Source organism: Zosterops lateralis (assembly GCF_965231275.1).
Source record: "Zosterops lateralis genome assembly, chromosome: 30".
Lineage (NCBI taxonomy): Eukaryota > Metazoa > Chordata > Aves > Passeriformes > Zosteropidae > Zosterops > Zosterops lateralis.
Window position 1 is genome coordinate 1,438,271 of NC_139790.1, and position 9,939 is coordinate 1,448,209.

A 9,939-nucleotide genomic window follows, 5' to 3' on the forward strand; every position below is an offset into this window, starting at 1 on the left:
AGGGAAGGGAAGGGAAGGGAAGGGAAGGGAAGGGAAGGGAAGGGAAGGGAAGGGAAGGGAAGGGAAGGGAAGGGAAGGGAAGGGAAGGGAAGGGAAGGGAAGGGAAGGGAAGGGAAGGGAAGGGAAGGGAAGGGAAGGGAAGGGAAGGGAAGGGAAGGGAAGGGAAGGGAAGGGAAGGGAAGGGAAGGGAAGGGAAGGGAAGGGAAGGGAAGGGAAGGGAAGGGAAGGGAAGGGAAGGGAAGGGAAGGGAAGGGAAGGGAAGGGAAGAAGGATCCGATAACATCTCTTTCCCCTCCCGCCGCTCTCCCGCTGGATTTCGGATTTCGGGAGGCAGATTTGGGATTTTTGGCAGCAGCCAACACAGGAGAGGATTAAAGGGCTCCAACCTCGCCTCCAGCGGGGGAAAAAACGGGATTTGAGATGGGAAAAGGAGCGGGAAGAGCTGCCACAGCTCCACCTCCAGCACCTCCATCCCTGTTTTATCCCTCCAGAGCATCAGGAGGAGCCGGGAGGGGGAAAAAGCCGCTCCTTTCTCGTGGTGCAGATTTTATTTTCCTTTTCTCCATTTTCCCATCCCTGTTTCTCTCCCCTCGCTGCTCCCGCCGGCGATTGCAGCCCGTAATTTCCATTTAATGCTAAGGTTGGGGTTGGGTGTTGGGGACAGATGTCACAGCGGCGCTTTGGGGGGAAAAAAGGGGATGGAGGAGGATCCAGGTGGCAGCACCAGTGGGATTGTCACCAAGTGCCACCAGGAGCCAGGCAGGGTCTCGTCATTAATGATTTATCATTAATTAGGCTGTGCTGGGCTCCAGAATTCCCTCCTCTCACAAGGGCAGAGTGGAAATAATTCCCGGTCTCCATCCCAGAATTCCAGAGATCCCAGTTACCCTGGGAGCATCCCAGTCCCCAGTATGGAATTCCAGAGATCCCAGTTGCTCTGGGAACATCCCAGTCCCCACCAGGGAATCCCAGAGATCATTTAACCCCTCCCAGCCCCTGTGACATTTCCTCTTTTCCCACTGAAACCAGTCAGACTCTCCATCAAATTGGGATTTTGGGGTCTGGAGATCCTTTAACCCCCCAAACCATGACATTTCCTCCTCTCCCACTGAAACCAGTCTGACTCTCCACAAAACCGGGATCTTGGGGGCGCTCCCCGGGGTCTGCAGAACCCTCCCAACCCCTCTCCCACCCCCTCCCACCCCAACAACAACCCCTGGCCCTCTCTCACCCCCAACCCCAAACCCCCAAACCCCATCCCTTCCTCCTCAAACCCCAAACCCCCAAACCCCCAAACCCCCAAACCCCAAAACCCCCAAGCCCAAAACCCCAAAAACCCCAAACCCTCCCCACAACAATAAAAATGCCAACCCCACTCTGGGACCTCTCAGTGCCCTCCAACCCCTCCCCAAAACCACCCCCTGACACCCCCAACCATCTCCTGCAGGTATCAGGATTATTATTTTTTGGGGATTTTTTTTTTTTCCTGAGTTATATAAGGCTGGGCGAGCCCGAGTCAGCCGTGCTGAGGCGCCTGTGAAATCTTGCGGGGATCTGTGTCAGAGCCCTAATCGCGGGCGACAGGCGGGCTCTGAGCCTGCTCGCCGCTGATAATATTGATGTCAGGGAGCGTCAAGCGCCGGGATGCGCCTTTTCAAAGGGGGGATTAGGCTCCTTGCAGGGGAAAAGGAAACGGTGATAATCTTTTTTTTTTTTTTTTTTTTTTTTTTTTTTTTTTTTTTTTTTGTCGCAGTTTCGCCACCCAACCCAATGAGGGTGAGGGGTGGAGGGGGGAGAGGGGGGTGTGTGTATAGGGGGGGGTGAGCACCCCAATCCTGCTGCAGAGCCCGGCCCTGGTTTGGTGTCACCCCATTTATCGGTCCCATATTCCCTGTGTGTGGTGTGAGAACCCCAATCCTGCTGCAGAGCCCAGCCCTGGTTGGGGTGTCACCCCATTTATCGGTCCCATATTGCCTGTGAGGGGTGTGAGTGCCATAATCCTGATCCAGATCTATCCCTGGTTCAGATGTCACCCCATTCCTCAATCCCATATTCTCTGGGTGTGGTGTGAGCACCATAATCCTGCTGCAGAGCCCAGCCCTGGTTCAGGTGTCACCCCATTCCTCGGTCCCACATCCTCTGTCCACGGTGTGAACACCCTAATCCTGCTGCAGAGCCCGGCCCTGGTTCAGGTGTCACCCCATTCCTCACATCCCATATTCCCTGTCCTGTGTGAACACCCCAATCCTGCTTCAAACCCCATCCCTGCCTCATGTGTCACCCCATTTCTCAGTCCCATATTCCCTGTGTGCGGTGTGAGAACCCCAATCCTGCTGCAGAGCCCAGCCCTGGTTAGGGTATCACCCCATTTCTCAATCCTGCATCCCCTGTATGGGGTGTGAGCACCCCAATCCTGCCCCAAACCCCATCCCCAGCTCATTTTCCCCATTCCTCACATCCCACATCCCCTGTCCATGGTTGTGAACACCCTCAGACCTTTCCAAACCCCATCCCCAGCTCATTTTCCCCATTCCTCAATCCCACATTCCCTGTCCACAGGAATGCCACAACCCCACACCGGGTCTGTGCCTGTGGGATTTCTGGGTCTGTCCTTGTGGGATTTCAGGTCCCTGTCTGTGGAATTTCGGGTCTCTGCCCGTGGAATTTCAGGTCCATGTTGGGATTCTATGATTCTATTCTCCGTTTTCCCTCTGGGCCGTGCCCAGGGCACGGGGTGAGGATGATGATGAGGAGGATGATAAGGACGATGAGGATGATGAGGAGGATGAGGAGGATGAGGAGGATGAGGAGGATGATGAGGATGATGAGGATGATGAGGATGATGAGGATGAGGATGAGGAGGATGAGGATGATGAGGATGATGAGGAGGATGAGGATGATGAAGATGATGAGGATGATGAGGATGATGAGGATGAGGAGGATGATGAGGATGATGAAGATGATGAGGATGATGAGGATGATGAGGATGAGGAGGAGGATGAGGATGATGAAGATGATGAGGATGATGAGGATGATGAGGATGATGAGGATGATGAAGATGATGAGGATGATGAGGAGGATGATGAGGATGATGAGGAGGATGATGAGGATAAGGATGATGAGGACACCAATCAGGCTGGCTCGGGGCCAGCACAGCCGGCCTAATTGGAAACAGGCCTGGGGTGTCCAGAGCCCGGGATGATGGAAAAGTGGAGCTGTGAGTCACAGATGGAGTTTTTAACTCGATTACCGAGGGTGATGATGCTCATCCCCAGCTCCCTCCCTGCCAGGCTCCTCCATCCCGGCCCTGCCTCCAACGGGACCAGAATTCCATGAGCTGCTCACTCCTCTCCCTTCCCTGGGTGCTGCTCACCAAAATCTTCACCAAAATCATCCACACCACGATCCTCACCAAAATCTGCCCCACCCCATGGATCCACCCCATCCCATCCCATGGATCTGCCCCATCCCACAGATCTGCCCTGTCCCATTCCATGGATCTGCCCCACCCTATGGATCTTCCTCATCCCTCCCCATGGATCTGCCCCATCCCATGGATCTGCCCCACCCCATGGATCTGTCCCATCCCATCCCATGGATCTGCCCCATCCCATCCCATGGATCTGCCCCATCCCACAGATCTGCCCTGTCCCATTCCATGGATCTGCCCCACCCCATGGATCTTCCCCATCCCTCCTCATGGATCTGCTGGAATTCAGATGCCAATTTTGTTCCTTCCCTGGCAGATCTTTTCTCCTCCTCCTCCTCCTCCTGCCCTCCCATCACCCCCATCCCCACAGGGATCACCCAGCGCTCCCACCCCACCCCGGAATCTTCCCAGGATCATCCCTGGAAAGAATTTTCCTGCCGGTGTCAACCCCAGCCCCTCATTAAGCGCCGCGTCCCCGCCGGAATAATTAATTATTCCTATTTATAACGAGCCCCTGCCCTTGCCGGAGCCCCGGCTGCTCCCACGGCCGCTGACACCGAGTTATTTTTACCCCTCTCCTTCCCTGGAGAGGTTTTGGCTGCCTGGTTTTCCAGGCCTGGGATTTAAAGGGACGTGGCTGATCCCTCCTCTCAGCCCCTTGCCGGAATTCCAGCGGGATGAGAAGGGGGAAAAGGTTTTGTGATTCCTGAAATACCAGAGCAGGGTTTGGGTGTGGTGGGAGATGCTCCAGTGGGATTGTTGGGATAATCCTGTGCTGATCCTGCAGCCCCTCCAGGAATTCCATCTCTTCTTGTCACCCAGAGATGGAGGAAAGTGGGAAATCTGTGCAGAATTCCCAAGGAAAAGGGTCTTGCTGGAAGTTGGGGATGGGGGTGGCCAAAGGAGAATCCCTTGTGGGGAGGATCAGAGTCCAAATGAGTCCCTGATGACCTGAATCCATTTTTTCCCTGGATTTCTGTTCCTGCACAGGGTCAGGACACCAATCCCAAGGCTCCCTCTTCCCAGGAAAAACAGAACCCATCCTTCACTTCCACACCACACCCCTGTTTCCACCTTTAGGGACACTGGAATGTCCCCAGGTGGAGCTCCAGGGGTTTATTTTGGGCTGAATTCCTGCCTCACCCAGGCCAGGGAAGGTCCCATCCCTCATCCCTGCCCCGCTCCAGAGCAGGGATCATTCCCAGCAGGAATCTGACAAAACCTGCCTTAATTAACTTTTATTAACACATTTATCCTTCCAGAACATTCCTGACCATCCCTGGGGACCTTTCCAGAACCGCCACATCCCTGTTTTCCACCCTTGGAACAGGAGCTCAGGGGGTTTATTTTGACTAAAACACTCCACTGGTGCCCCTGGGCTGGATTCCTGCCTCACCCACGGCAGGGAGTGTCCCCATCCCTCCTCCCTGCCCCTCTCCGGATCATTCCCGGCAGGAATCGGGACTCATTCCCGGCACGCAGCATTCCCAAGGCGGGCTGAGCCATCTGGCCGGGCCGGGCCCTTCTGTCCCGGCACGGGGGCTGTTAACACTCACCATATGCTCGCCTGGAAATTAATAATAATTTTCGGTTCTCACCAGCTGCCGGTAATTGGCTCCCCCTGGGCGGAGGGAGCCGGGAGGGGCTGGGGGAGAAATTCCAGCGCTTCCCGGGGCTTGGATGAGATAAATCCTGGGAAAGGTGGGGAGGGTTTGGGGTGACCTGGGATGGGCACAGGGAAAATCCTCTTGGGAAAATCCTGGGAAAGGTGGGGAGGGTTTGGGGTGGCAATGGGATGGGAACAGGGAAAATTCCCTTGGGAAAATCCTGGGAAAGGTGGGGAGAGTTTGGGGTGACCTGGGATGGGAACAGGGAAAATTCCCTTGGGAAAATCCTGGGAAAGGTGGGGAGGGTTTGGGGTGGCAATGGGATGGGCACAGGGAAAATTCCCTTGGGAAAATCCTGGGAAAGGTGGGGAGGGTTTGGGGTGACCCGGGATGGGCACAGGGAAAATTCCCTTGGGAAAATTCCAGGAAAGGTGAAAAGGGTTTGGTGTGACCTGGGATGGGAACAGGGAAAATCCTCCCGGGAAAATCCTGGGGAAAGTGGGGAGGGTTTTGGGTGACCTGGGATGGGGAACAGGGAAAATCCTCTTGGGAAAATCCCAGGAAATGTGAAGAGGGTTTTGTGTGCATCGGGATGGGAACAGGGAAAATTCCCTTGGAAAACTCGGGCAGGGAATGAATCCATCCCGGAGTGGACCTGGATGGGAAGGGAAGCAGCTCTGGAATAGTTTGGGAAGAGTTTTAAAATCCCTTCTCATTCCACCCTGGAGCACACCTGGATGGGAAGTGCAGCAGTCCTGGAATGGTTTGGGATGAGACTTTAAATCCCATCTCATTCCAGCCCCTGCCATGGGCAGGGATGAATTCCATTATCCCAGGTTATCCCAGCCTGGCCTTGGGCACTTCCAGGGATCCAGGGGCAGCCACAGCAAATCTGAGAATTCCAGCCCCTCCCCACCCTCCCAGCCAGGAATTCCTTCCCAAAATCCCACCTATCCCTGCCCTTTCCCAGTTTGAAGCCATTCCCTGTGTCCTGTCCCTTCTTCCCAGCACATTCCCGGTGTCCAGGGCTGTTCCTGCAGCTCCCACAGAGGGATGGGAAAACAAAACCCTGGAATGGTTTGGGGTTGGAAGGAGCTGAAATCCCATCCAATTCCAACTCCCACCATCCCAGGCTGCTCCAACCTGGCCCTGGACATTCCCAGGGATCCAGGGGCAGCTTCTCTGGGAATTCAGGGCCTCTCCAAGGCTGCAGAACTCCCAACAGTCGAGGGGTGGGATTGTGAATTCTCTCAATTCTCTGAATCCTCTGAATCCTCAGCCTGGGCAGGTGGGTGTGGGGAGCCTGGGGAGGAGGATATTTATATTTTCCTGACAGAATCCACCCTCGGAGCAGCTCCAGGAGGAGAACGGAGCCTTATTTTGGTGCAAACACGGCGGATTAAGGCAAAGGAAACACGTTAAACAGCCACTTCCATGGAGACTCTGCAGAGCTGAAGGCTTGGGGAAAAAAAAATCCCGGGGTTGGAGTTTGGGGTTTTAAACATGTCCTGGTTCTGGGGTGTAGGAGGAGCAGGGTCTGGGGTTTGGGATTTCAACTCAAATTTGGGCTCTGGGTGATCCTGTTAATGGGATTACTGGAATTAATTAATGAATGGAGCATCCAAAGAGCTCCAGAGTTTTCCAAGGCTCCAGCCAGGGCTGTCCTCACAAAGCTGGAGCCTCCAGCAAAAATTCCCTGCTGGAATTTAACACAGAGGGATTTGAGGGTGGGATGGGGACCCTTCCCCTGCTCCCATGAACCCCCAGCCCAGCCAGGGCTGTCCTCACAAAGCTGGAGCCCAAATCAAAAATTCCCTGCTGGAATGTGACACTTATTTTGGTGCAAACACGGCGGATTAAGGCAAAAGGAAACACGTTAAACAGCCACTTCCATGGAGACTCTGCAGAGCTGAAAGCTTGGGAGAAAAAAATCCCAGGATTGAGGATGCTCCAGGCTGGGATGAGCCTGGGAATTCCCTCCCAGCAGGGGCAGGGATCAGAGATGCTCCAGGCTGGGATCAGACTGGGAATTTGGTGCCAGAACGAGCAGGGACTGGGGATGAGCCCGGGAATTCTCTCCCAGCAGGGACAGGGGTCAGGGATGCTCCGGGCTGGGATCAGACTGGGAATTCACTCCCAGAATAGGGAGCGCCAGGGACTTTCCAAGCTGGGATCAGTCTGGGAATTCACTCCTAGAAAGATCAAGGATTGAGGATGCTCCAGGCTGGGATGAGCCTGGGAATTCACTCCCAGAATGAGCAGGGATCAGGGATGTTCCAGGCTGGGATCAGTCCGGGAATTCTCTCCTAGAAAGAGCAGGAGTTGAGGATGCCCCAGACTGGGATCAGGCTGGGAATTCCCTCCCAGCAGGGACAGAGGTCAGGCATGCTCCGGGCTGGGATCAGTCTGGGAATTTGGTGCCAGAATGAGCAGGAGTTCAGGATGCTCTGGACTGGAATGAGCCTGGGAATTTTCTCCCAGAACAGGGAAGGACCAGGGACATTTCAGGCTGGAATGAGCCCGGGAATTCACTCCTAGAAAGATCAGGAGTTCAGAATGCTCCGGGCTGGGGTCAGACTGGGAATCCCCTCCCAACAGGGGCAGGGGTCAGGGATGCTCTGGGCTGGGATCAGACTGGGAATTTGGTCCCAGAACGAGCAGGGATCAGGGATCAGCCTGGGAATCCCCTCCCAGCAGGACCAGGGCTCAGGGACACTCCAGGCTGGGATCAGACTGGGAATGAGCAGGGATGAGGGATCAGCCTGGGAATCCCCACCCAGCAGGGCCAGGGCTCAGGGACACTCCAGGCTGGGATCAGACTGGGAATGAGCAGGGATCAGGGATCAGCCTGGGAATCCCCTCCCAGCAGGGCCAGGGCTCAGGGACACTCCAGGCCGCCCCAGGCCCCGGATCGATGCCCAGCCTGTCCCCTCTGGCCCGGCCGTGGGCAGCAGAGCCGCGGGATCAATGCGGGGTGAAGGAATTACGGCTGTGGATGGGAGGGTTTTACAGCTTCCTTCCCACCCAGCCCCGGCTTTGTGGACTCCCAGCAATTGCCAATTAATTCTGCTGCAGCCCAGGGCAGGGAAAAACCCAGCTCTGCTTTATTTTCCCAGCTCTGGAATGCTGAAATTCCCAAGAATAACCAATTTGGGAACCGTCAAACCACCAAAAAAAGGCGAGGAAAAGCAGGATGGATGAATTCTGGAGTTTTTCTCCTCACTCCTCCCATTCATCCCAAAATCCCAAAGCTCCAACAACGAGACAGGCGGAGACAATCCAGACCATCCCAATTATCAATTTCTGCTGAATGAAGGAGGGCTCTGCTCCTGCCCAGCTCCGGGAACGGGATTTCTCCATCAATCCCGGCCTGATGAGCTCCTTGTCACTCAGCACCTCCTAACGCTGGTCCCTAATGCCGTTAGGGGCTCCTGGCACGGCCCTAATGCAGTTTGCAGCTCCTGCTGGCGCCCAGGGCTGGGCAGGAGCGGGAGATGGAGCCCGGCCCTAATCCGAGGAGACACTAATGGCAAAAGCGGCGAAGAGAAGAGCAGGAAAAACTGGCTCAGAGCTCAGAGTTGGCCCGAAATTCGCACAAAAGTCTGGGAAGTTTTTTTCATGTTTTTATAGGGTCGTTCCCGGCCATCCCTCATTCCTTGGATTCCCATAGGATTGGGAAGTCTGGGAAGTGTTTCCATGTTTTTATAGGGTCATTCCCAGCCATCCCTCATTTCCTGGATTCCCAAAGAATTGGGAAGTTTGGGAAGTGTTTCCTTGTATTCACCATGTAATTCCCAGCAAATTCCCAAAGGAATTCCTTTCCAAAGGATTGGGAAGCAAAATCTGGGAAGTTTTTCCATGTTTTTCCAGGGTCATTCCCAGCCATCCCTCATTCCCTGGATTCCCAAAAGATTGGGAACTGTTTCCTTGTTTTTACTGTGCCATTCCCAGCAAATTCCCAAAGGAATTCCTTTCCAAGGGATTGGGGAGTGAAGTTTGGGAAGTTTTTCCATGTTTTTCCAGGATCATTCCCAGTGATCCCTCATTCCCTGGATTCCCACAGGATTGGGAAGTTTCTCCTTGTATTCGCCAGGTCATTCCCAGCAAATTCCCAAAGGAATTCCTTTCCAAAGGATTGGGAAATCTGGAAAGTGTTTCCCTGTTTTTACTGTGCCATTCCCAGCCATCCCTCATTCCCTGGATTCCCACAGGATGGGGAAATTTGGGAAGAGTTTCCATGTTTTTATAGAGATATTCCCAGCCATCCCTTCATTCCCTGAATTCCCACAGGATGGGGAAATTTGGGAAGAGTTTCCATGTTTTTCCAGGGCCATTCCCAGCCATCCCTCATTCCCTGAATTCCCACAGGATGGGGAAATTTGGGAAGAGTTTCCATGTTTTTATAGAGATATTCCCAGCCATCCCTCATTCCCTGAATTCCCACAGGACTGGGAATTTCGGGAAGGGCTCCCATTCCTTTGGCTCAGGCAGGGGCTGGGCTGGAGGGGGAAGAGCCGCCTAACTCCGATCAATAACCAACAACGCTAATGAGCGTTAATTAATTAATTAATAATCGCTCCTGCTCCGGCCATCGATTCCAGCGCCGTCAGGAATCCCCAGCTCGGGAATTCTCCCGGATTTCCCGGCCCTGGAGATGGAAATGGATTGGAAAATCCCATTTTTCCATAAGAACGGGGCTGGGAAAGGGTGGGAAGCGTCTCCCACCTCTCAGTTCATCCCAAGATTCTCCCAGCTGTGTCTCTCTCCACGAATTCCCTTAATCCCACCTGGAAAATCCGGCTGGAAACTTTATTTTTCCTTTATTTTGGATCATTTTTAGGTGTTTTATCCCCACCTGGAGCAGGAGCCCATCCCCTTCACCCCCCGCCCCGGGAGTTTTAA